Source organism: Leopardus geoffroyi, chromosome C3 (assembly GCF_018350155.1).
Source record: "Leopardus geoffroyi isolate Oge1 chromosome C3, O.geoffroyi_Oge1_pat1.0, whole genome shotgun sequence".
Taxonomy (NCBI): domain Eukaryota; kingdom Metazoa; phylum Chordata; class Mammalia; order Carnivora; family Felidae; genus Leopardus; species Leopardus geoffroyi.
The window spans coordinates 72,513,272-72,537,409 of NC_059338.1; the positions used below are offsets into that span (position 1 = coordinate 72,513,272).

The 24,138-nt window shown below is 58.9% G+C and overlaps 1 long non-coding RNA gene across 1 annotated transcript; it reads left to right on the plus strand.

The window, feature by feature from the left end:
- The first annotated feature begins 17,408 nt into the window (after positions 1–17,408).
- LOC123585391 lies at positions 17,409–23,403 on the plus strand. Its single transcript, XR_006706132.1, has 2 exons — positions 17,409–19,820; positions 20,780–23,403. It is a non-coding gene; the product is annotated as an uncharacterized LOC123585391 (long non-coding RNA).
- The last annotated feature ends 735 nt before the right edge of the window (positions 23,404–24,138 follow it).

Genomic DNA, 24,138 nt, shown 5'->3' on the forward strand with positions numbered 1-24,138 from the left:
AAGAGCATTCGCCCCCCTAAGCGGGGAACCTTGACTCGTCCCAGCTGCCGGAAGCACGATTTGGGTAGAACCATGAAGCAGAGCTAAACCGGTGAGTTTTTCACCGCTGTGTTTCCCCGACTCCAGTCCAAACTCGCAGAAGGAGAGCTCCGAGGTCTCCTTCGGCACACGTGTGCTATGTGTATGTGGTATTTTCCTGTCCGCGGATAGAACTGCCAAATTAATGCAGAAAATCCCGTAAAAGGGCTCTATTTCAATGGACTTAGAGATAAGTAAGCATTTACATATAAATTAAATATTCTTAAAATTCCCAGAAATGGAGACACTAACTTAAATGCTTTTCAAGTTTCTGTGACTTGGGTAAATCTTTGGTAAATAAGGTTAGTTTCGTGTTTCTGGTTTAATAAGAATTAAATTGTCTGGGTTATCTGAATCATCAGCGTCACGTATCATAGGGACGTACGGTTTTAGTCTCCTTGGGTTTACTAGTCAAAATGTGGTAATAAAGATTACTATTAAATTTTTTTTTGTAATTTATTTAATTTGAAAGAGAGAGCAAGAGTGTGTTAGCAGGGGAGGGGCAGAGAGAGAGGGAGAGAGGAGCCCAAGCAGGCCCTGTGCCGTCGGCAGAGACCCTGACATGGGGCTCAGTCTCACAGGCCGCGAGATCATGACGTGGGCTGGAATCAGGAGTCGGACCCTCAACCGACTGAGCCACCCAGGCGCCCCACATCACAAAAACTGTTAATTCAGCCCAAGAACCAATGCACAGGTGCCAGAAAAATGGGCCGCTTCATCTCCATTACTTCGTGTGTATCAAGCAGCGTGGAAAAACAAACGCAAAAAACCCCCGTTGTGTTTCACTTTTTAAGTTTCGGCTTTGTGATACTTGGCCCAAATGCACTGGCTGTAAAAACAGTCAACACCCTTGACCTGACGGCCGGCTTTGTCCGCCCCAAATCACGTGGGTCCTTCTCGGTAAGAGGACGCACGGAACGTTCATCACCAAGCCCGAGTTTGAGGTTGTACAGTTAGGGTTCCTTTACGCGATAGAGGGAGTCTGCTCGCAAACGCGTGCGTTTTGCCACCTTGAAAAATAAGACCGGAAGGAGGTACGGAACGCCGGTGTGTGACGAGCATCAATTGCCAGGCTGTCTCCATCACAGAAAGGGCGCCGACGGTGAAAAGTTACAGTCAACGTCGGTAACAGAAACGGCCAAAAATAATCAGAGAAACAACCTCGTACGCAAGGAGGGCAGGATGTGTGTGTGATAAGGAAACACACGAGGTACCAGGGACGCGTTTTTGTTCAGGGAAGAACCGAGCTTTGTCCTCAAGGAACGTGACCGGCTGTTTCCCAAGAAGAAAGACCCACCTAGTATAGATGTGGTACACATTTGTGGCAGAGGAACTGTGTGTGTGGTCAAGCCGGCTGAGAGTGAACGGATTTGTTTACGAGGCTTTCGAAACATGAGCTCAGTCGTAGACGGATGGGGAGAGTGGGCTTGGTTTTCTCTCCGTTACAACAATGTGCTCTTGGATTATTGTCAGCTCTTCACAGGCGATTGTGAGAGGGTTTTTCATTACCTTTGAGTTAAGCTCCCGAGGAGGCAGAGTCTGTGTCTCATCAGAATAATTTTCATGCTTCACGTGAACCACGTTCGTTTTTCATGATTTACCGGAGGCTAAGTATTGCTCTGCGGTGACCCGTGCTCCTATTTAAGCAAGTGTTGGGAGCTTTTGGCATCTTTGACAACGTCCCCAAATCAAATCCTAAGTGGAATTTTGATCTCAAACTGACCTTGAGATTTTCCAGCTGGTCTCGGGGAAATCTCAAAGGATTTGTTCTTTCGCCTTGTGAAGAAAGACGTGTCGACAAAATAATGTGGTTTATGGACTGTGCTGAGTGACATGACGAGCGTGGGCCAATGAGGAGAGAGGCTCAGGCTTCCCTAGATTGTCCGCTTCCCTAGATTGTCCACGTTGGCCACGTGGGTGTTCCAGAAACCGTGTGGAGCCCTGGATGTGTGTCCGCGAAGGGGCCCCGGGCGGTCCCGTCTGGGCTCGTCTGGTTTTTGTTTTCCTCTGATTCTTCCCTGAAAGTGTTTGCAGCCAGCTACCGGCCAGAATGTGTCGTCGTCTCCAAGAAGGGGCCCCTCTGAGGCCCCAGGAAAGGGCTGTGTCGCGTGCTTGCAGACGAGCTTTCGGAGGCATTCCCTGAAGTGCTCTGAGAGCACCCCCCTCCCCGGTATTGAGTCAGGACCCCCGGATCCCCGCAGAAATGCTGATGGGCTCGCGAAACTGCTAGCCCAGGACCCAGCAGAAGGGGAATTAGCACATCGGCCGAGTGGACAGACGCAGGCTGATCTGGGTGCGAGAGACCCCATCCCGTTCTCTTATCCGTACTTGTAAGAGCGAGGCACACGGACCTCTGTGAACAGAAGCGAGACCCGTACCTTTCCTGCCTGCCTGAGCCCCGCGGAGTCTGAAGACCATTCCCGAGTATCCTTGCTTAATGGCAACGTAATTACCTCTGTGAATTCAGCCAGAACCTGTCCTCCTCCTACTAGAACATGATAGGAAAAATCGCTTAGATAACGAGGGCTTAGACTGGAGTTTCATATTTGAAAAGGACGACCGAGCCGTTTGAAAGGACTCAGCTTGACTCTACGGAGACAGTGCTTCCAAAGCCCTCTCAGAAACGCCTGCCTGGCACCCAGCTCCCTGGGTCCCCAGCGTCGCACATGAGTACAGACGATCATGTCCTGGCACGCCTGGAAACCTTAGGATATTTGGGGCGACGTTGAGAAGAGACAAATTCACCTCAGTCCATGGGAACCGCAGGCAAAACCCAGCGGTGGGTGCTTGGCTCAGTTTCCAGCCTTGAGAGGCTTTGGAAGTCCTCGCTGGGAATGCACACGAGACCTTCCAGCTAAGCAGGCCTGAAACCCTCGTGGTCGGTGGCCACTCTTGCCGCACTTACAGAAAGCATCAGGGCCAGTCTCACGAGGCCAGACTCACTCTGTAAACAAGAACGCCCTGACTTTGGCTGTCTTTGCTCCCACATGCGTGTGACTGGAGAGAGAAAGGCAGCGTTTTGGTAGAAACGACAGCACGCCCTCGTGGGTCATGAGGCGCGTTCCAGCCGCTGCCTCTGAGCTGTGTGTGCCTGCTTCTGAACTGGACCCTGACAGCTTGCGCAATTTGTAAGGGATTAGCGTTTCGGGTGTGCTCCCGCCCTCCCTCCCCAGCACCCACTGCCATCCCCGCACACTGACGCCGGGCGACCTGACCTCACGTTGGCTACGGCCTAGCTCAGGGAGCCGGTAAGAATGGGCCACCTCAAGCTCCCAGGAGAGGCTCGAGACCGTCCTCGCTCCGCCGGCTGAGGACACTGGAGCCCAGCGTCTCGAGATCTCGGCCGGCTGCTCCCTGGACCCAGACACCGCGTCCACAGTCTGTCCCGGCCGCCTTTCTCCTTTTGTTTTCATAGAAGCTCCCGTCGCTGAAAGCCTGCCTGCTTGCCTTGCCCAGTAGGTGCCCTCCACTCCCAGGTGTTAACGGTCCCTCACTGGACTTTCTGAGCCACAGACAATCCAACGGGAAGTGGGTGTATAGGCCGTGGAGGATGACGGGTGTCGGCCACAAAGACCCCAGGCTCCTCCGGGTCCGTCCTGGGCGTGTCCTGGGGAACCAGAGTCCTATCAAGTCCCACCCTCGTGATCTGATCAAATCCGCCCTCCCCGGGTGAGGTCGGGTCACCTGGCTGCCGTCACCAAGAATCCTGTTGGGTGTGTTTAGCCAGAAGCCCTCCCCCTCCCCCACGATGTCCCCTCTTGGTAGTTTTCCACACACTGACCCGCCCCCTCCCCGCCCCCGCCGCCACCTGCTCCTTGGCTATAAACCCTTACTTGCCCTGATTTTTGGAGTTGGGTTTGGTTCTTTTTTTTTTTTTTAATTTTTTAAACATTTATTCATTTTTGAGAGACAGAGAGAGAGCGCGAGGGGGGCGGGGGGCAGAGAGAGAAGGAGACACAGAATCGGAAGCAGCTCCAGGCTCTGAGCCGTCAGCACAGAGCCCGACGCAGGGCTCGAACCCATGAACTGCGAGATCATGACCTGAGCCGAAGTCGGATGCTCAACCGACTGAGCCCCCGGGGCGCCCCTGAGTGTGGTTCTATATTGGAATCTCTTGTCCTTCCCTGTAATGGTTCCTGAAAAAGTCTGTCTTTACCCTTCACCTAGGACCAGCTCTGCTCCTCCAACCAGGTAACAGGCTGGGAGCCCCAGTAGGCCCTCCGCTGGGGGGGGTTGTCCTGACTCCTCAGGGAAAACCTCCCTGGCAGGATTTTAGGGTGTCGCCCCCCAGCCCGGGGCCATGGGAGGGAGGGACTCAGTGTGGGCTGGACCAGTGACCGCTCTTCCTGTCGCACACCTGGGGTGGACAGGCCTTGTCGGAAGGCCCCCCGGATGGAGCAGGACGGGGAGAAGGAAGAGGTCCTTATGCTGGGGCTGCAGCGCCCCCTCCCTGAAGACAGCACCACCTCCAGACGGCGTCTCTGTGCGTGGGGCCCTGAGGCTGTCTCCTGACCTGTGTCCATCGGGGAGGCTCTGAGCAGGAGCCAGACGGGCCCCTTCCCAGCAGGAACTCAGGCAGCCTGCTTCCCGCTTCGAGTCTCTTGCTCTCGGTGGCCTGGTTTTCTTGTTCTCCTGTGGGCTGCACGCTCGAATGCCTGTCTCCCTCCCTGGAGAGTGTGCAGTGAGGTCAGGGACCCCCAGCCTCTTGTCCACTGCGGCGCTTTCTGTCCTGGGAGAGGGCCTGACTCCCGTGGGCATCCATCCAGGGGACCAGCAGTCCTGACCTTCACGGGCACCTCGACCCCGGTGCCGACCACCCAGCCTGGTGGCCTCCCCGGCAGGAAGTGGGGGACACACCTTTGGGCCTATGTTGCGGGAGGGGCACCGGGTCTGCGTAAGAGCTCAGATGGCGGTGGGGCTCCAGGAGTGCCGTCGTCATAGGACTGACGAGCCGAAGGCAAGCGACCCTTGTTTGCCCGCTGCCTGATGAGCCTGTGCCCCGGCTTGTGTAACTTCCCTGACTTTGCAGAATAACAAGGCTTATAAAATGCTTTAATTTGCATTTGGCATTAAGTCAGTTGGGCTTTAGAAAATGAATCTCAATTAGTCAGTTTTGACAAATGCTCCCAAAGAATAGAGGAGGCCGACGGGAGGCAAAAGTGGGGTGGCAGCTGGGGCTCTTCTCTGCCCTGTTCACCTGTGACACAGTCCAGGTGTCTGAGACCCTCCCCCGGCCTCGGAAAAAGAAAGTATAAATCAGAGAGGCCTTAGCTCGTGACTCACCTGGAGATCGGGGAAGACACTTGCAGGGCGAGGACTTGGGAATCAGCAGTGACTGGCTTGCTCGCCGGGGAAATCCGCACTCCCAGGATGCACCTGTCCTGGGGTCCCAGACGGGACGAACTAGACTTGTTGGCTGTAGCTGCCACGGAGGTCAGGACGACTTTTTAAAAAGAAACGGCCAGGGGCGCCTGGGTGCTCAGTCGGTTAAGCGTCTGACTTTGGCTCAGGTCACGATCTCACGGTTCGTGGGTTCGAGCCCCACGTCAGGCTCTGTGCTGACAGCTCGGAGCCTGGAGCCTCCTTTGGATTCTGTGTCTCCCTCTCTCTCTGCCCCTCCCCCACTCATGCTCTGTCTCTCTCTCTCAAAAGTAAATAAACATTTAAAAAAATAAACATAAAATAAAAATAAAAAGCCAGGGGCGCCCGGCTCTTGGGGTCGCGTGGGAGCGCCTGCCTGGGGTTTCCTGCTGCTCAGAGTGGCCGTCGGCTGGGCTCAGCTTTTCATAAATCTGTTGTGTGCGTCCACGACTCATGGGGAAGTTGCTTTGGATGGAATTGTGTTCCCGCCCCCCCCCCCAACATGTGGAGCCTGAAGTCCTGGCCCCCAGCGTGGCTGTGTCTGGACACAGGGCTTTCAGGAGGCCTCATCTGACAGGATCGGGGGCCTTATAAGAAGAGGACGATCTCACGAGGGGCACGGCGAGAAGGCAGGAAGGCGCCGTCCCCGAGCCGGGACCGAGTTGGCCGACACCCTGATTTTGGGCCTCCAGCCTCCAGAGCTGTGAGAAGTGAGCTTCTGGTGCTTCAGCCGCTCAGTCTCTGGCCACTGGAGACCAAGACGGGGCACTGTAGCTGCCCTTCTGTGCCCCGCGGTCCAATCCAGCTTTCTCTGGTTTTGTCAATAGGAGCTCTACAAGCCGGACGTTGGGCTCCTTAAGGCAGGTGTGGAAATGGCCCTGGCCAGCTGGCCCTTGACCCGATAATTAAGAAGGCTTTACTGTGGGTGCTGTGTTGTCATTGACATTATCGCACCCCCACCCCCCACAAACAGAGCCCCTCCCCAGCCATCATTATGTCGACTCCCCAGCCTCCAGGGAGGCAGGCAGGCATTCTGTGAAGAAACTGAGGTGCAGGGAGAGTGAATGGCTTTTCTGAGGTCAGAGGCTGCAAGGACCTGGCCTGGACTCATGCCCAGAAACTACAAAGAATATTTATTCTCAGCAAAAGAATATGACCTTGAGGAAGCACTTAACGTTTCCAGGTCCCAACCAGGGAAATTGTTGGGAGGTCGAGGTGAATTCCCTGCCGGGAGCCAGACCAGACGGTGTGGGCACAGCCAGGCCTGCCATGGACAGGTGTTCAGGTTGTTCACTGCCCAATTCAAGAAGAAGCACTGTTCACATAACATATTGTATGAGTCACATCCCCTTAGAGATGAACACAGTGGTCCTGGTGCCTCCAGGGCCCCTCAGTCATTAGCCAGCAATGGATGCTGACTCGTCTACTTTTTCTAGGGAACACGCCGGAAAGAGGCAAGTGACCTCAGCTTGGCCCTAACAGTCTGGCTGGGATGGCTAGAAGATACTGGACACAGTTCGTGGTGTAATCACGTGTGGTCCCCTGGGCGGGCCAGCCGAAGAGACCTGCGGTCCATTCTCGGGGCTGCATGGGCTCGGCTCGCACTGGGAGGCTCTCAGGTTGGTCTCGTGGAGCAGCTCGTCCTGGGTTGCTTAGCAGGTAAACGCGGAGGCCGAGGAAGCCTTGGGCTTGTTCTTCATTCTCCCAGGCCTTCCTGATCGATGTCACTCTGGAGAAAGCCCAGGCAGGGGAGCCGGGATGAGAGATGTCACTTACCAGCAGGCCTTGCATGGCCTTATTCAAATCTGCGGGCCTGGGAGTGGGTTTGGGAGGGCTCCTGCTGTGCTCATTCCCCACCAAAATGAGGTTCACATCCAGGGCTAAGGGATGCAAATCTCCTCTCTCAGTTCAGATTAGAGAAAAGAGGCGGCAGCCGCAGCTGTTTTCACACCAATGGGTCCAAATGCAACACGCAGGCCACGCACGTTCCCTCTGGAGCACGTCCCTGCGTCTGTGAGCCTGGACACACACGGGCACCGAGTGGTCATTCACCCGAGTGCAGACGCAGGAAAGTGCTCACACTACCGGTGAGTGTGGGACCACATGTTTCACGTCCCTCCAGACAGGCACGCACCCGAGCGCGTGCAGACACGTGAGCATGCACACGCGCTCCCGGACGCCAGCTTACGTGGGCATTTAGGCCACAGGTGTCCTGGAAGGAGACCTGTGTGGCCCACGCGCTGTCTGTGTAACGTCCCCAGTGGTTGAAACTCAGAGATTAAAAGCATCCATAAAAGAAGCTATCAGAAGTTCAGTGGCGACATTGATTTTTGTGGCTGTCAGAGCTGAGTGAATAAATCCCAAGTGGCATTTAGTAGCGGGCCTTCCCACCGAGGGCTGGCGCTGGCGAGGACCAGAAGCCGGTAAGTGTTTACGGCCTTGTTTAACGTGCAGCAGGCGGCATAGGGGGTCAGAGACGTCCAGGACTCTGTACGGACCTTAGGGTCTCCCGGACTGTGTTGTGCTGACTCCTTTGTGGGGCAGATGCTGCTTTCTGTTCCTGGGAAGCCATCCAGAGCCAGCGGAGGGCCCTGAAGGCCACCCAGGGACAGGCGGTCCCTTCCTCCCCCACAGCTCAGGGTCACCGTGCCTCCAGGTGCACCTGGAAAGCTCTCTCCTTCCTGTCCCCTCCTGGAGCTTGAGATTGTCCTGAGCTCGTCACCAGCCTGCCTGGGCCCTGACCACCTGCCGCTAGGTCAGAACCGTGTCCCCAAAACTCCTACGTTGAGTCCTAACTCCCAGGACCTCCTTCCAATGTGGTTGGAAACCAGGGCTTTGAAAGAGAAGATGAAGGTAAAATGAGGTCATATGGGGTCCCCAATCCAGCGTGACTGGTGTCCTTCTAAGAAGAGGAGGTAAGGACACGTACTAGGGGACAGCCACGTGAGGACACAGGGAGGGGACGGTGTCCACACACCGCAGGAGAGGCCTCAGGAGGACTGGCCCTGCCTGCGCCTGGGTCTCAGACTCACAGCCTCCAGAGCCTGGAGGAAATGCATTTCTGTTGCTCAACCCCCCGGTCTGGGCCTGCTTTGTCACAGAGGCCGAGCCGACAGACTCTCTCCACCTCCATCAACTCCTCACTCATCACTCCTCAACTCCATCACTCCAGCCTGTATGACCTCCAGACGCTGGTCCCAAGCGAGCCCCTGCCCCGGCCACATGCGGCCACACCGTTGAGTCGTTTAAAGAGATTTGAATAATAAGAAAGAAGTCCTGTCCATTTACCGCCACAGTTGACGTCCTTGAAGCTGTGGGTCCACACTTCCGCCTGCATCGTTTCCGCTGGCCCTCGGGCCGGCCGGCGGGTGCCCCCAGCACTCCTGCGGCCCCAGGCGGTGCAAGCCCACCTTTGCGTCTGAAATCTTTGTTCTGCCTTTGTTTTTGAGAGATGGTTTTGCTGGGTATAGAATTTTCGGTTGGCAGGTTTTCTCTTCCCGTCCGTTAAAGCTGTCGTTCTCATACGGGTTGTTTCCAGGGCGACATCCACCATCACCCACATCTCTGTTATTTTTCCAGGTGTTTTCTTTGTCGTCCGGGGTATGACGCGTCACGGTGTGCGTGTCTTCAGGCTTCTTGTGCTTACGGTTTTGTTTTTTTAACGTCTCCGATCTGTGGGTTTACAGTTTCCGTTAAATTTGGACAATTTTCAGCCATGACTTCTTTCTTGTCTTCTGTCCCTTTTCTCACTGCCTCTCTCCCCCGTGTCCCCATGTGTGTCCCTGTCCTCTTTCTCAAGCACTTCAGACGCGCGGTTGGGCTGCCGTGGTCCCACGGCTCACCAGCCCCCCACTCGCCGTTTTACTCTCCGTATCTCCTGTCGGATGGTTTGTCAAAGGCACGAGTCGTTGCAGCCTCCGCTCTGTCTCCAACCCCGTTCAGTGCGTTGTTCACCTCAGACATTGCTGCTTTTGGCTCCAGGAGCTGGTCCGGGTTGCAGCCCTGTGCTGCCCACAGTCCAGCCCCAAACAGCAGCCTCACACGCAGACAGTGTGCCCGACTTTCCACTGTAAAGGGAGCCAGCAGGAAGATTCTGGACGGAGGACGTGGGGGAAGGGAGGGACACGGGGTCCAGCAGGATCCACACGGGCCTGAGCAGCAGGAGACAGAGACAGTAGCCACAGGGCCCTGGCTTGGGGGTCAGATGAGGAGTCAGTGGCACCCACTGACTTGTGTCACGTTTGTCTAGAAACATGCGGACTTGGTCTGTCCTGAGGCCATCAGTGTGGCCGGGATTCTAACTGGCCACTCGGCTGCCAGTCTCCTGACTGTCGTGAGGGCTCAGGCTGTGTCTGACACACGCAGTGTTTAGGGCAGGAAATTACGTGGTGGTGATGCATCCAGGGGCATTTTAGCTGATCCCAGGGTCGGAGACGGCGGCCCTGAGCTGTGGTCTGTGCCTCTCTCTTCCCTTATGCTGTGGGGCCCCCACTGCCTCCCACGGAGGGTGTGAGGCCCACGTTAGGCCACGCATGAGAAGCGAGGAGCGCTTTGCAAACCAGGCTTCTGACTGTTGATCGGATGCAACATGAGGGTGGCGGGGTCACCGGGAGGCCCGGCTGGCGGCCACGGCAGGGTGGGGACAGTGGCCCCCCATGTCTGCTGGCCTGGGGCCTGGCTGTCCCAGCAGCTCTCTGCTGGCTCTGTGGGGCGGCTGCAGAGCGAGGCACGTTCCTGGCCGGGCAGCCGTGGAGAGACACTGGTCTCCACCTTGTTCCCTCCGACCTGCCTTCAGCTTCCCGTCTGGCCTCTCTGGAGCCTGCCTTCCTCCCCGCACACAGGTCCCCGCCTCCCTCTGTCTGCAGCTTGAAGTCCTGCCCTGCCGTCCTTGCTCTGGTCCTGGCTGTCCGTCCGCAAGTGTCCCCAACGGTTCGGGCACATTTCGTCCTCTGGGCTCCGTCTGTCGTTAACAATAATAACAAGGTAAGAAGGGCCCCCGTTCATCAGACAGCTACGATGCGCCGGGAATCGCCCCCAGCACTCCGTGTGTGAAGCTTGCCTGATCCTGACCCCCAGGGCAAGAGCAGTCACAGCTCCTCTGCTGCAGACAGGGAAACCGAGGCAGGGGGGTGGAGGAGTGCGACGTGAGGCGGGCGGGGGGAGTGGAGCCGTTGAGGGCAGCTCTGAGCCCGGGCTGCCGGCTGCACGGCCGTGAGTCCCCAAGCCGCCCGGCCGCTCCCCACCGCCCGGTGTGTGTCGCCATGTGGGCGGATGAGGGGCCTGCGTTCAGCAGGGCGGGGATGCCCCCACCTCCCTTGCCCCCCACGCCGGACTGGCCTCCCCAGGTCCTTGCAAGGCCGAAGGTGGACGCGTGCCCCCTCGGGCTGAGAGGGGGAATGTCTCAGAGTCTTGCTTCTCCACCTTGAGTCTTAGGAGGGAAGAGCAGTTGGTGGTGCCAGAGTTTGGGGACGGAAGAAGGCGGGGGCCTCAGCGTCCCTGGCTGTTCCCCATCGGCTGCCCTCACCACCACACCCCCTGCGGCCTCAGTTTCCTCGCCTGTCCTGGCTGGAGCAGGAGGCCCTCCCTCCCTGGCTCTGTCCGCCGTGGCCAGTCCTGGACTGGAGGCCCGACTTTCGTGCTGATCCACGGCCAGGAAAGCCTGCATCTGCCACCACACACTTATTGAGCACCTGCTGTGTGTACTAGGGCTCCTGCAGAGACCCGGACAGACCGAAGGCTGGCCCTCAGGGGCCACACATGTCAGGGCGGTTAGGTGGGCAGCAGACAGACAGACAGCCAACAGGTGTGGTTCCAGGTGCCATCAGGAGAGCACAGAGGTGGACGCCCGAGCGGGCAGCTGGCGCTGAGCTGGGTGCCGTTAACCGTCCAGCGTCTGGTCAGCCGCACGGGCTGCGCCAGCCCGACCGCCGCACGCTGGGCCCTTCCTGCCTGGACACCACCTCCCCCGGTCCCGAGTGTCTTCTCCCCTCCCGGCCCCCGCCCTCCGTGCTGCGGCTCAGGGCTTCCTTCCTTCCTTCCCGACCATCCTGTCTCTGCTTTGAGCTCCCCCTCTCACCGACTCGTCTTCGGAGCACAGCCCCTGCCAGGTGACATTACTTGTTCAGGAACCTCCCCCTCTGGAGTCTGAGCACCATGGACGCAGGACGCATCTTGTGCCTGGACGTTTAGATGTGAGATTTGCGTACTCGATCAATAGCTGTTGGGGCGGGATGGTCACAGCCGTGTCCCTCCCCATCCCTGCCACCGGCTTCGCCTCCGAGAGCCCGGCTGCTTGGGACCCTGCCCGCAGCGTGTGCCCCTGAGCCCTGCGGTCCTCGAAGCTCCCCCACAGGCCACCGCACTAGCCTCCCTTCTTGTCCCAGAGGGAGGGGTGCACCCTGCTCTAGACTCCTTGGGCCTGAGCCCCCAGCCCACACTGCAGATGCCGGGAGGGAACCAGATGTGTGCCTGGGTGGGACAAGCTCAGCGGGGTCATAGCGCATAGATCTGGACCTAGAGCTACAGGGCCTGGTCACACCTGCCCCGTGGGCCTGGGCCTCACCTGGGCTGGCCCTGCAGGGAGCGCGTGCAGCGGGCTCCGGCCCAGGAAGTGCCAAGGACGCCTCAGCCGGGGGACCTGAGTGAACAGGCCACGTCCACAGAGACAGGCAGCCCAGGATGGGGGGTGGGTGCCCAGAAGAGGAGGAGCTCAGTGTTGGAGCCTCGGGGCCCAGAGGCCGATGGCCACCCGTGGTGGGATGTGGAGGAAGGTGGCCCCGATGAATGGACGAGTCCAAAGAACGATGATGGGTCTTTGTACCCTGTGCGCGTTCACGTCTGGTGCTTGGAAAGGAATGCCAGTGGGTGTGGTGTTTTGGGACCATCGCGATGGAGAAGGTAGCTGAAGCCAGAGAACGAAGGTCTGCGTGACGGTGCGCGGTGGGGGGGGCACCCGGCGGTGTGGGGCAAGACCGCTTCACATGCTGCAGTATGTGGTTACAGGCACGTGCGTGCACACACACAGGTATACACAGCACAGTGGGTTCACGTGCACGCGCGAAGGCAGGTGCGTGCGCATAGGGATGGCGCCATGATGCGCTCACGTGCAAACGCACCCACGTGCACAAGTGCATGTTCACTCTTGCACGTCGGCACGTGCACACGACACACACGAGTGCACTCACGTGCGCGTGCCACGGCCCGTGCCACTCCGGACTCCAGGAACAGTAGGGCGACTCTGCCTCTAACCCTGGACTCCACCCGGCTCAAGCTGGCCCCGCCTATGCAAGTCATGCCAACCTTAACTCTCCCTTTGGCTTCACATCCGGACACAAGCCGCCGGCAGCCTTTGTCCTACATGCCGAGTGTCACGGGCTCTCCGCGAGTGAGTGCCTGAGCCACCTGGAGAGCCACTCTCCACTCGGCAGAAGTGACGTGCCTGACGGAGGAGCCTGGCTGGAGGTGCTGGGATTGGGCTCATTGCCGGCGTTCCAAGCAGTCACACGCGGCATGGCCTCTGTCATGTTCCCGAGCTGCTTCTGAGGACAGGGACAGGGCTGTCACCTGTCCCTCAAGACCCTGATGCCTCATAAAGCCACAAGACACCTCCCCCTCATGGGCACACAGAGCGGCACTGTCCAACTTTCTCTCCTTCTGATCAAAGGTGACACATCATCTCTCACCTAAATGACAGGTGGCTTGTTGTCACTTTGGCTTTCAGTTTCACCCCCGAGGAGGGACACGGCCATGGTCTGGAGGGGAGGCAAGAGCAGGGTCCCCCCAGGCCAGGACCGATTCCCCGCCACTTGCCTGAGTTAGAAAGGCAGCTTCTGAACGGAAACCAGAGAGGAGCTCAGATCACATTTCAGGAAAGGCTCAGAAGGGGCCCGAGTCCTCTGGGCTGCCTCCCTGACACAGACGGGAGGAAGGGAGGGCCGGCAGCTGGGGGGGGGGGGAGATGGGGGGGCACAGATGCCCACCTGCACCAGCAAGGCTCCGAGCCTGTCCGTCCTGTGGTGTGGGCAGCCGGACGAGGGGCCCTCAATGCTGACGAAGCAGGTAATCAAGGGCCACCCCGCCCCGTGGCTGCCCCCAGGCTGCACAGAGATCAGTCGGCTCCCCTGGGGAGAAAGCAGCCAGGAGAGGGTGCCCATCAGGGAATTTGCATCTGAAAGAGATGAACAGAAAGCTGGCTGTCAGCAGGTCCCTCCACACCAGAAGAATTGTTTGTCCCAGAGGAAGGGCGGAATGTAGCAGAAGCAAATTTCAAACATGAGCACGAGAGATTGTAATCGTCCAGGAAATGTGTGGAAGGAAGGGCATTTTCTGTGGCAAGCTGACCTTCCTGGGGGCTGCCCCCGCCTCACAGGCAAAGCCCGGGGGCCACCCCGGCCGCCCGCTGCCCAGCCCACCCTCCCGGGGCTGAGCTGGCTGCGTGGTCAGATGCTGTGGCTCCCTGACCCCGCGGGGGCCGTGTGAGCTCATGGATGGCTCTGCCACGAGCTCATCTGAGCAGCCCTACCTGGTCCCAAGGGCTCCCGAGGGCCTTTGCGTCCCCGCCTGGTGACGGTCATATACTCAGTACACAAGAGGACCACTCAGAGTGACCACCGCCTCTGTGCCAGGTGTCCTGCAACAAGGCCTCGTTTAACAAACCCTGACTGAGCGCCCACTGTGTGCCAGGTGCCCATCCAGGTCGTGGAGACCCCGCCCTCCACGGAGCTGAGGCATGCCCCAAGGGGGCAGAGGTCAGTCATGAGGTCTGTAGGGAGGAAATGTCCTGGGAGAGCCCTGGTGTGGCCTCAAAGAATAGTTGTCTGAGGCACGATTCTAGCATCTGATGTTGCACGGTTAATTTCTGGCGCAAAAATTAACCAAGCAACTCCTGGCCCTCAGGGGCGGTTCAGAACCCCAGACACCATGGTCAAGGTCATTTCCAAAAAGTCAAGGATCTTCTGTGGTTCCCTGACTTTGTGCTTCTACGAGTTTGGTATTAGGGGCAGAGGTATGTCCAGAATCTACCCGGACCCCTCCTGGCGTCCCCTGCTGTCTGTGCATGGCACGGTTGGGGATGGTCTCCCCTGAAGGCCCCATCCTCTTACTGCCCACCCCACCCCCACCCGCCCCCAGCCTAGCGAGGTACGATCACTCTGCTCCAGCCCCTATGTCCTTCCCACTCCACCACCACCTGCCCTGCTCAGAGCCCTCCCGCCTCCCCCCTCCCACTGGGGCTGGCCGTGTCCATACACAGAGGCTGGCCGTGTCCCCCCAGACCACGCCGTGCTGACCCCTGGGGAAGGGCCCGGGCAGAGCTGCCTTCCTCACCAGTTGGCCACGTTCCCTGCGTTGGCTTTTGGTCCTCTGTGGGCCATGGCCAGTCGAGTCTGGTCCCCCTGGGAACCTACATACTTTTCCCAAATCACAAAATCCTCCCATGGAAGTCTGTTCCCCGAGGACAAGAGGGGTGTATGTAGTGATGGCCCCTGGTGTCATATCACCCAATGTCACCCGCCAGCCCCATGATCTGGTGGTGGCTCCAGCCTGTCTGGCTGTCCATTTCCCTTGGGCCCTGGGTTCAGACCTGAGTCTGCTCAGCGGGGGCTAGAAGGGGGGCTAGAAGGGGGGACTAGGAGGGGGGTTAGAGGGGGGGTTAGAAGGGGAGCTAGAGGGGGGGCTAGAGGGGGGTTAGATGGGGGCTAGAAAGGGGGCTAGAAGCGGGGAGTTAGAAGGGGGGCTAGAAGGGAGACTAGAAGGAGAGTTGGAAGGGGGGGATAGAAAGAGGGGCTAGAAGGGGCACTAGAAAGAGGGTAGAAGGGGGGCTGGGGGGGGCTAGAAGGGGGCTAGAGGGGGAGCTAGAGAGGGGGCTAGAAGAGGGCATCTTGCTCTGGGACCACAGTTTTCTAACCCAACCACCGCTCAAAATTCCCTGGCCCTTGCCTGACCTCCCAGCCCATGCACCAGAGTGGGCACCCCTGTGGAAAACGAGGGCCTCATCCTTGCCTGCGCCCCTCAGTTCCAGGCAGGGCCTCGTGCGTCTCTGTTGGGATGACAGACTTGGCAGAGGTTCAGGGGCCGCCGGGCCTGACTCTGCGTACAGAGGAGAAACTGAGGCCCAGGGAGAAGGAATGCCGAGAAGGCCTGGCCGTGCTGCCCCTTGGGGAGCCGGAGAAGCCTGCAGGAGCACAGAGGGGCAGGGCCTGGGGCCCGAGGGCCGCTTTCCCATCGCCGGCTCCAGACGGCCCGGCCGGCTGGCGGGGTGAGGCTGGGCAAGCATATGCCCGCCACAGCGTGCGACAGCTGTCAGCCATCCAGAGATCTGGCAGAGCCAGGCCTGGGGGCGTGGGAGCCACAGACAGTTGCCATTTATGCTTGGAAATTGGAGACAAGCTCCTGCCGGAGGCCCCCAGGGCGGCAGGGGCGGGGCGGGGGTGATAACTGCCTGTTCGCACTCCCCAGGGGACACCCGGGGACACCTCCACGCCTGCAGCCAGGATGTGCTCTGTCCTTGTTCGGGGAACATGGGCGGCCCTGAGGGTCGGACTCCCTGGTGTCCAACAGAGGTGGAGGGTGACAGTCGGCAAGGAGGGCGCCCCAGAGAGGTGGGCATCGGTGGGCCATGATGGGTGGGCATCCAAGTGGTGGCCAGGGAGGGGCTGAGACGGCAGGTTCTTGAGCAGGGGGGTGGAGAGACAGCTGAGCCGGGTGTCCAGCCCAGGTGCTGGGTCCAGCTCTGTCCCCAGGCCGTGTGCTGGGCAACCAGCCAAGCCAGCATCTGGCGGTCAGCGGCCGACTGGCCTCCCACCCAGCCCTGGGGCCTGAGCTTCTGGGTGGCCGTTGGGGCCTGTGCTTCCCTCCTCCCTCCGGGCGCCTTCACACCCTCCTCTCAGACCCAGGGCCTCACCGGGGAAGGAGGAACTCTCTCTTCCACTTTTCAGGTGACCCGTCAGAGGCCCGGAGGGTCCAGGGGCTGTACCCGGGGACGCACAACAAGAGGCTTGTCCCTGGGGCCGGAAGCACGGCCTCCTGACCCACATCCCCCCGACCCACATCCCCCCTGACGTGGGGAAGGGCCAGGCTCTCTGTGGTCGGCGCTCTCGAGGCACTGAGCTGCCCTGTGACCCCAACACAGGGACAGCAGGGCTTCCTGGTGACTGGACACAGGGAGACTTGGCTTAGATGTGAGCCTGGCCTCTTGCTCTGTGACCCTGAGGGGCTCCTGCGTTTGAGAGCTCAGCTCTGCCACCGTCATCAAGGGAACCGAGGTGACCTTCCTTCTGGCAGGACACCCAGGATGCAGGAGCCTGCGCTCGAGGGGCTCAGGAGCCGAGGGCCCTGTCCTTCTCAGGGTGCTCCTGGGTAACTGAGGTGGGGCAGAGGACATGAGGTGGCCCGGCCGAGCCCACCCCTGCTGCTCCCTGGAGCCCGAGAGCCTCAGAGGAGACATGGAGCCTTGGCCCCGTGTGGGCACTCATCGCACCCAGTGTGACCTCGCGAATTCTGTCTCCTGGTCCCGTGTCCCAGCGGGGGAGCCCTCCTGGAGGTCTGCGCCGGCCCGCGAGCCAGCCACGCTCAGGAGGCAGGGGCCTGGCCCCGTGTGCACAGAGGGAGATATGGTCACGAATGCCAAGGGCACCAGAAGCTGCAAAAAGCAAGGAGTGTCCCCTCCCTGGGGCCTCCGGGAAGGGTGCTCCTGCTGTGCCTGGGCTTTGGACATCTGACCTTCTCACATAGAATTATGAGAAAATAGCTGGGTCATTTGAGGCCACCGGGTTGGTGCGAATTTGTCACAGCAACCACAGGAAATGAATACAGTCTCAGAGAGAGAGACCATGGTGTTGGCAGAAACCGGGACCCCCGGGCAGCTTGAGTCAGAAGAAGGCTAGATGTCCTGGCTCAGATGCTAGGCACCCTCAAGATGCTGACCTTGGGTGGGGTGGCTGGGGATGGGATTTCCATCAGGAATCGCTCAGTATCCCCTCAGAGGGCTAGGGAGCACAGATGTGCCCAGGGTCGCACAGGTTTCTCGGTCCAGCCCATCCTCCTGTGCTCCTGGGTCCTATGCAGAGCAAACGGCTGCTGGTTAAGACCCCCGGGGGAGCAGGGAGCAGGGGCTGCGGTTGGCGATGTCTGAGGTCTGCGGCTTTGCAGGGCAGAGACTGGAGTGGGGCCTGCTCGACAGGGAGATTCCCAAGCGGGACCAGGGCATCTGGAATCACTTGGTACAGCCTATTCAGAACCTTGTCCATAGTGCTCTGGCGGGTGGGGGCAGTTGGTGATCAGCTTCCCTGTTCTTATTTTATGAGACCCCGGGAGAGTTGGGGCAGATGTTGATGATGGTGTTATAGTAGGATGACCACGGTGGTTCTCATGATGATGACGGCATTGATGGTGTGGATGGTGGTGTTGATGGTCGCCCCCAAGTCCCCTACCCACACATCTTTGTCACACCAGTGAGGGATCCCGGTCCCTCGCAAGCCTGCCCTCACACTCTGTGCTCACTCCTCCACCGAGCTTCTGAGGACTGTGCATGAATGCATCACTTCATTTGAGGGGGTCACAATTTATTCACCGACTTAAGGTGTTGCAACCAAGGCAAAGCTCAGAAATCAGCCCAGCCACTCTCTCATTTTCGCAGCGAGGGACAGGCTTGACCTGGTCACACAGCCAAGTGGGGCCCCCACAAGGACAGCACTGCGACCCCAGCCAGCACCATCCCCAGTGTTTCTGCTGCTGCAGCAGCTGGGGTGGGCCAAGGGGACACGAGCCCCCTCACGGTGCGTTTCTCAGAGGCCAGGGGAGCAGGAGGAGAGGGTGCCAACCTCAGGCCAGAGGTCAGTCTCTGGGGGTAACAACGTTCTGTATGTAAGTGATGCCTCCGTGAAGACCCTCTCCTGGATGGGCGTTCTCCCCGGAGCCCCAGGACAGAAGGGCAACCTGGCCCAGGACGATGTGCTCCTGGGGAGGCGAGAGCTGAAGGGTCAGGGAGACCCCGTCCTGCAGGAGACGGGAGCTGTGGACGTCAAACCACGGCTGTGTGCCGACGGTGTGCCCTGGGCCAGCGCCCTGGGCCCGGCCTCACGGCTCCCTCAGGTGAGCAGCGGGGCCAGGGCTGAGAACAGAGCAATCCCTGCTTCGGGAGGGCCTGGGGGACCGGGGGGGCAGGTGCCAGAGGGCATTTGTCGTGAGGACTCAGAGCAAGAATGGACAGAGGAGAGGGCCGGTGTCAGGGATACCCAGGGGACAGTGAAGCTGGAGAGGGTGGCCTGTGGCTGGCGGGGAGGGGACAGAGCAAAGGAGACAGACGTGGTAGGCCGGATGGAAAGCACACAGGAGGCATCTGGGGTAACACGGATTCTGAGTTTGTGGCACGAAGCAAGCAGGGGAGGAGCTGGGAGGAGGAGCGGGCTTGAGGCGGGGTGGGGCATAATGAACTCGGCTTTGGAGCCAGCTGGGATGGGAGCAATTAATCCACACAGAGAGGGAGGGCGCCCGCTTCGCTGGCTCAGTACTGCGCTGCTAACTCTGAACGTCCCCCTAATCGGCTTAGAGATTTATGCAAATCCGGGTGTGCAGGAGCCCTGATTGGGTTGCGGAGGAATTGTCCGGGCCCCCCACGCTCAGCTTCTCCTCAGCACCCTGGCTCTGAGCTCCTGCTCCCTGATGACATCCCCCAGCTAGAATGGGGGTTTTAAACATAATTACGGCTAGAACCAAAGGGGATTTCCACGGGAAAAGGTGCACAGGCCCAGAGGCCAGGCCACCCTGGGCCAGAGCGAGAGGCAGGGGTTGTTCTCGGAGCGAGGGACACGGGTAAAGCAGGGAGGTCGAGAGCCCCGGCCCGCCGCTGAGACTGAGCCCTGACCCCAAGCACACACTGAGCCCAAGCCCCAGAATCCTTGCCACAGACTGGGCCCTGGTCATGACCACACGTGGACCCCTGACCCCAGTCACTCTCTGAGCCCTGACTCTAGTCCCATGCTGAACCTTGTCCCTGGCCGCATGCTGAGCCCTGACCTTGATCACACACTAAGCTCTGGTCCTCCAAAACAAGAATGTTGTCACGGAAGCCACCGTCCCCCCTGGTCTGGGCATCTTGTGGTCCTCTGGTTTTGTGCTGCTTATGAGTGGGAGGTCATACCGCCATTCGAATGGATGAGTCCGGGTGTCTCCGATCTAGACAGTAAGCCAGGAGGACCAGGCTCCGTGTTCACCCTGCTCACAGGACCTCCCAAGGGTCTGGCGCCCGTTCAATACAAGTTTGTGGAGGGAACGAATGCACGAATGGATCGATCAAATCCAAGACTGGATTCTTTTGGTAACGAGGAAGCTTTGTCGGATGAGAGAGGAAGTAAATGCTCTCCTTGAGCATCCAGAACATAGAGGTAAGGTCGGGGGGTGGGAGGCATGTGTGGGGGCAGTTATGCTAAAGTCAAAGAAGTGCTTCCTGACAAATGAGCCGATGCCCAGTCAGTGAAGTTACACCCGCTGTGCGTGTGTGTGCAACGCGTGCTTGTGTGTGTTGGGCGTGTGTGCATGCAGGCCTGTGTACGTCTGTGTGTGCACACGTGTGTGTCTGTCTCTGTGTGGGCGGTGTGTGTGTGATGCTGTTGGGGCTAGCAGCCAGGCACAGCAGAGTAGGGAAGAGCCCGGGGGGTGTGGGGGCGGGGGTGGGTCCGGAGGGCTGACTCTGCAGGAGGCCGGGAGGGAGGGGATAGTTCCCTACACACTGAGCCGGACTTCGAGGGGACGTCACCCTGGATCCTTCTTCTCCTGGGGGGGCATCTGAACCTGACTCCCCACGAAGAGTCCGCACAGGTCACGGGTTCAGAGCACTAGAATCTTTGGCTCCAAAGAAGCTACGGAGGCCTGGGGGCACTTGGTCATTCACATGCCGGGCAGGTGATGTCCCGACCCCTCCTCTCTCGGCAGCTGGGAGAATGCGAGCTTAGGGCTCTATTTCTCCTCTGGTAAGAAATCAGTCAACACTCAGGGCGTAAATCTTAGAAAATGTTGTAAGCATAAGTAAAAACATAGCAATGACTCATAGTCCATTCCGACTCAGAGTTAATATTTTAGGCTGCCCCGTGTGGCTGTGCGTGTTGTTCACTGCACAAAGGGGCCGGGGGAGGAAGCAGTATCAGACTGTGGTGCAATCGGAGGTCATGGGGTGGCTGTTTGCAGTTTCCAGGAAGATGCCACATGGGTTCTTTGACTTCATCCTTCCAGACTGTCTCCAACCATAACATCCTGTAGATAAATTATGCACACCTCCGTGAGGCTGTGTGCAAACGTAGAGGACCGTGTGCACACTGGTGCTGGTCACCGCCCTTTCTCGTTTCAGGTCGGCATCTTCCTGCGTAGACGCCCCCCAGAGTGCTCACCCGTCCTCCACTCTCAGGCACTGCATGGCGTCCAGGTACCCGTTCCGGTGACTTCTGTCTCCTGTGCACACGAGTGTTTTCACCTTCCTTGCTGTTGCACAGGCTGATGCCTGGACACATAACCACGGGATGCCAGGCATGGGATATTAGGGCCAGCGACATGGGCCGCTGGGTCACCAGCTCATAGGACAGTGGGGCCGTTGAGTCTGGAATCTACAGGGCTGGGTGGCAGGCTGGAAACTCAGGTAGGGTTTCTGTGACAGCCTTGAGATCAAGTTCCTTCTCCAGGAGACTTCCCTTCTGTTCTTAGGGCCATCTCCTGATTAGATGAGGCCCACCACGTCATGGAGGGCAATCTGCTTTACTGAAATCCACCCCTTGTGGATCTATTCTTACCTAGAGAACGTCTTCACAGCAATGTTGAGACCGGTATTCAACCAAAGGTCTGGGCCCCGCAGTCCAGGCCAGTTCACACAGCAGTGACCGCTGCAGTCACTTTGAGGGGCATTTATTAGCAGCCTACACACACACAGATGTTAGTCTTGACTTATCCTCGCCCGAGCTGAGTGTCAGGAATTTACCACTTTAATATTGGTAGCAACATCTTACGTAAAAGCGCATGCCTTTGGTTAGTAGAGAATCTGAGCTTCTTTGCACATATTTCTAGTTCATGAGACATTTGAAAGAGCCCAGCAGGGTGGGACTGCCACGGGGTCTGTGGACTCGAGAGAAGGAGGCTGTAGGAGGGACAGGCAGACACGGCTGCGGGTGGCACCCTCCAGTGTGTGTGACGGTGCGGGGACCCGAGGATGCGGTCAGAGCGCGGGCGGTGTCTGCCCATCACCCTTCCGGGTCCAGCACGACCCTGGGGGCCCAGCAGCCCTGCACTTCTGTGAAGTCCAGACCACTTAGGAGCCAGCTCCGAGCTCTGGTCTTGCCGGGCTGGTGGGGGCAGAGAGACGCATGGGGCCCAGTGCCAACCGTGGGCTCCATAAACTGGCCTCGCTTTTGCTGTTTCATTGTTGCTGCTTCCGAGGAGGGATGGGACAGCTGCCCAGTGCCCAGCACGTAGTGGGGGCTCGGTTCCCTCTCCCTTCCCCTTCGTGTCACAGCTCAATTTGCTGTTAGGCCGGTTGAAGGAATTGGGTCAGTTCCTATAATATCTTCTCCCTGATTCCGATCATTCAGGCAATTGCGACATCATTAACCCAGATCATCACATTCTTTGATCAGCTGCCGAGAATAGTGACACTCCAGGCATTCAGCAGGGAGCCCGGCCACAAAGTGACAGTGATCTGGCATTTGCCAAAAGCCCACTGGAGACACTTGGCATTTGAGGGACAGACGGTCCAAGGCACGTGCCGACTCCACATTTGTCCGGGTCGCTCTGTTTTCCGTATTTGCGTTCGCCCTGAAATCAGCCTCCTGGTTCCTGTGCCTGGTCCAGATCACTGTGTGCACATGCACGTGTGAATGTGTGCATGCGTGTGTGCAAGTGTGTGTGTGAGAGAGAGACAGAGAGACAGAGAGAAAAAATGTTTTAGCTCCTTTAAATAACAATAAGCTTCTCGTGGAGCAACAGGACAGGTTCCAGAAGCCACGGGAGTCCCTGCGGTAGGCTCTGTCATCGACACGACGTGGGACCTCGGAGAGTCCTTGGCACGTCCGTGCTCCGGTGCTCTCTTCCGGAAAGTGGGCTCCAGGGCTTCGTGTGCAGGGTGTTGTCGGGACAAGATCCAGCGCGATGAAGGCGCTCGGCAGAGAGCAGGTGTTCCAAACCCATTCGCTGTGGTCTTTCTTGTCTGCCCTTCGTTTCTCTTCACGATTTCGCGTATTCGCAATTCCGCACGTCGCCCGTGCGCAACTCGAAGCTTCTGGATGGCGCTCCAGACGCGGTGGCCTCGGCCTCACTCCCGCTCTCGGGGTCCCTGCCCGAGTGCTGACGGACTCCCGCCATTAGAAGTGAGCGTCTGTGTCCTCGTATTGGTACGCTTGGCACCGTGCGGCTCCCTCCCGCGGACCCCGGGCTGGCCCGTTTCTGTCGGAACCGCTGCTGGCGCCCCAGAAAAGCCGGGCGGGGCGCACGTGGGTTCCTGCTGACCTGTGTGGTTCTGGCTGCGCTGCAGGTGGCCCCTGCCCGCACCCCCAGGACGCTCGTGGGGGCTCTTCTAGGGCTGGCGCTGAGCTGTGTTGCCAGGGCCCCACGGGCCCACGGCCGGTGTGGCAGCTGCCGCCAGCCTGCCCCCCGACGTCCTCATCACCATTCCCGTTGCCCCGAGAGTGACGCCGGGTTCGTCGAGAGTATCACTGCCCCACAACACCCACCTGGCATCCAGCAAGTATTTGCAGAATGAGCGACGGAACGAAGAGATGGGCGACTGAACGGCTTCGCCTTTCTTTCCACGGTGGCGCGGTCGACACCCACGTGGCCTAAGACGTATCCCCGCACGCGTCCACGCTGCCCAGCAGGGCCGGCCCGGTGACGACGCGGATCTGAAGAAAGGAGGGCTTATGTTGCACACTTGAAACTCAGCAGACATTGTGCATTCATTCTGTTTCAATTAAAAAATCATGAAGACCCTTACTGCTCGGTAAACGTTGTGAAACCTGACACGGGTCGTGTTTACGTCCCCAGATCCAGATGTGACACGCGGCGCTGATGACGGGGTCCCAGGGTCAGGTTAAAGCAGCGGAACACGCACGCTCTCTCCGGAATGCTTCCTTCCCGGGGCTGTGATTTAACACTCTGTCCCCAGCTTTTATAGAGGAACATAATAAGAAAGATCCATCTGAAGGCTGTCCCTCTATCTTTTACGAAAATGTAATCGAAAACTCATATGTGCTGCTGGACAGAACTTATGGGAGGCCCACGGCATAAACTCCTCCTAACCGTTTTGTCCTAGATATGTGTGCAGGATGCACGGAGGCAGAGGAGCACTGGCCTCACGCCCTGGGCCAGCCCTGGCGGCTGGGTCACCCTGGACCGGCCCATCTTCCAGAGGTGGGGGAGGGGCTGGCTGTGGGGGTCCCCATGCCAGACGAGATTGGTGTGGAGGACGCAGTCTGAGCAGTAAGCCCGTGCTGAAGGAAGGAAAGGGTTGAGGTCATGACACATTGTTTGAATATCACCCATTGTGACCTCTCGGAGGCGTTTGTTGTCCCATCACTTCCGAGAATCTGCTAACTTTGAGGACGACAAGGCCGAAAGCACCCTCTCGTGTAACCCGGACCAGGCTCTGGGGTCTCGTCATTTCCTGAGTGTCCGGGGCGGGGCGGGGGGGGGGGAGGTGGCGGGTAGTGATGGGCAGCCCTCGACCCT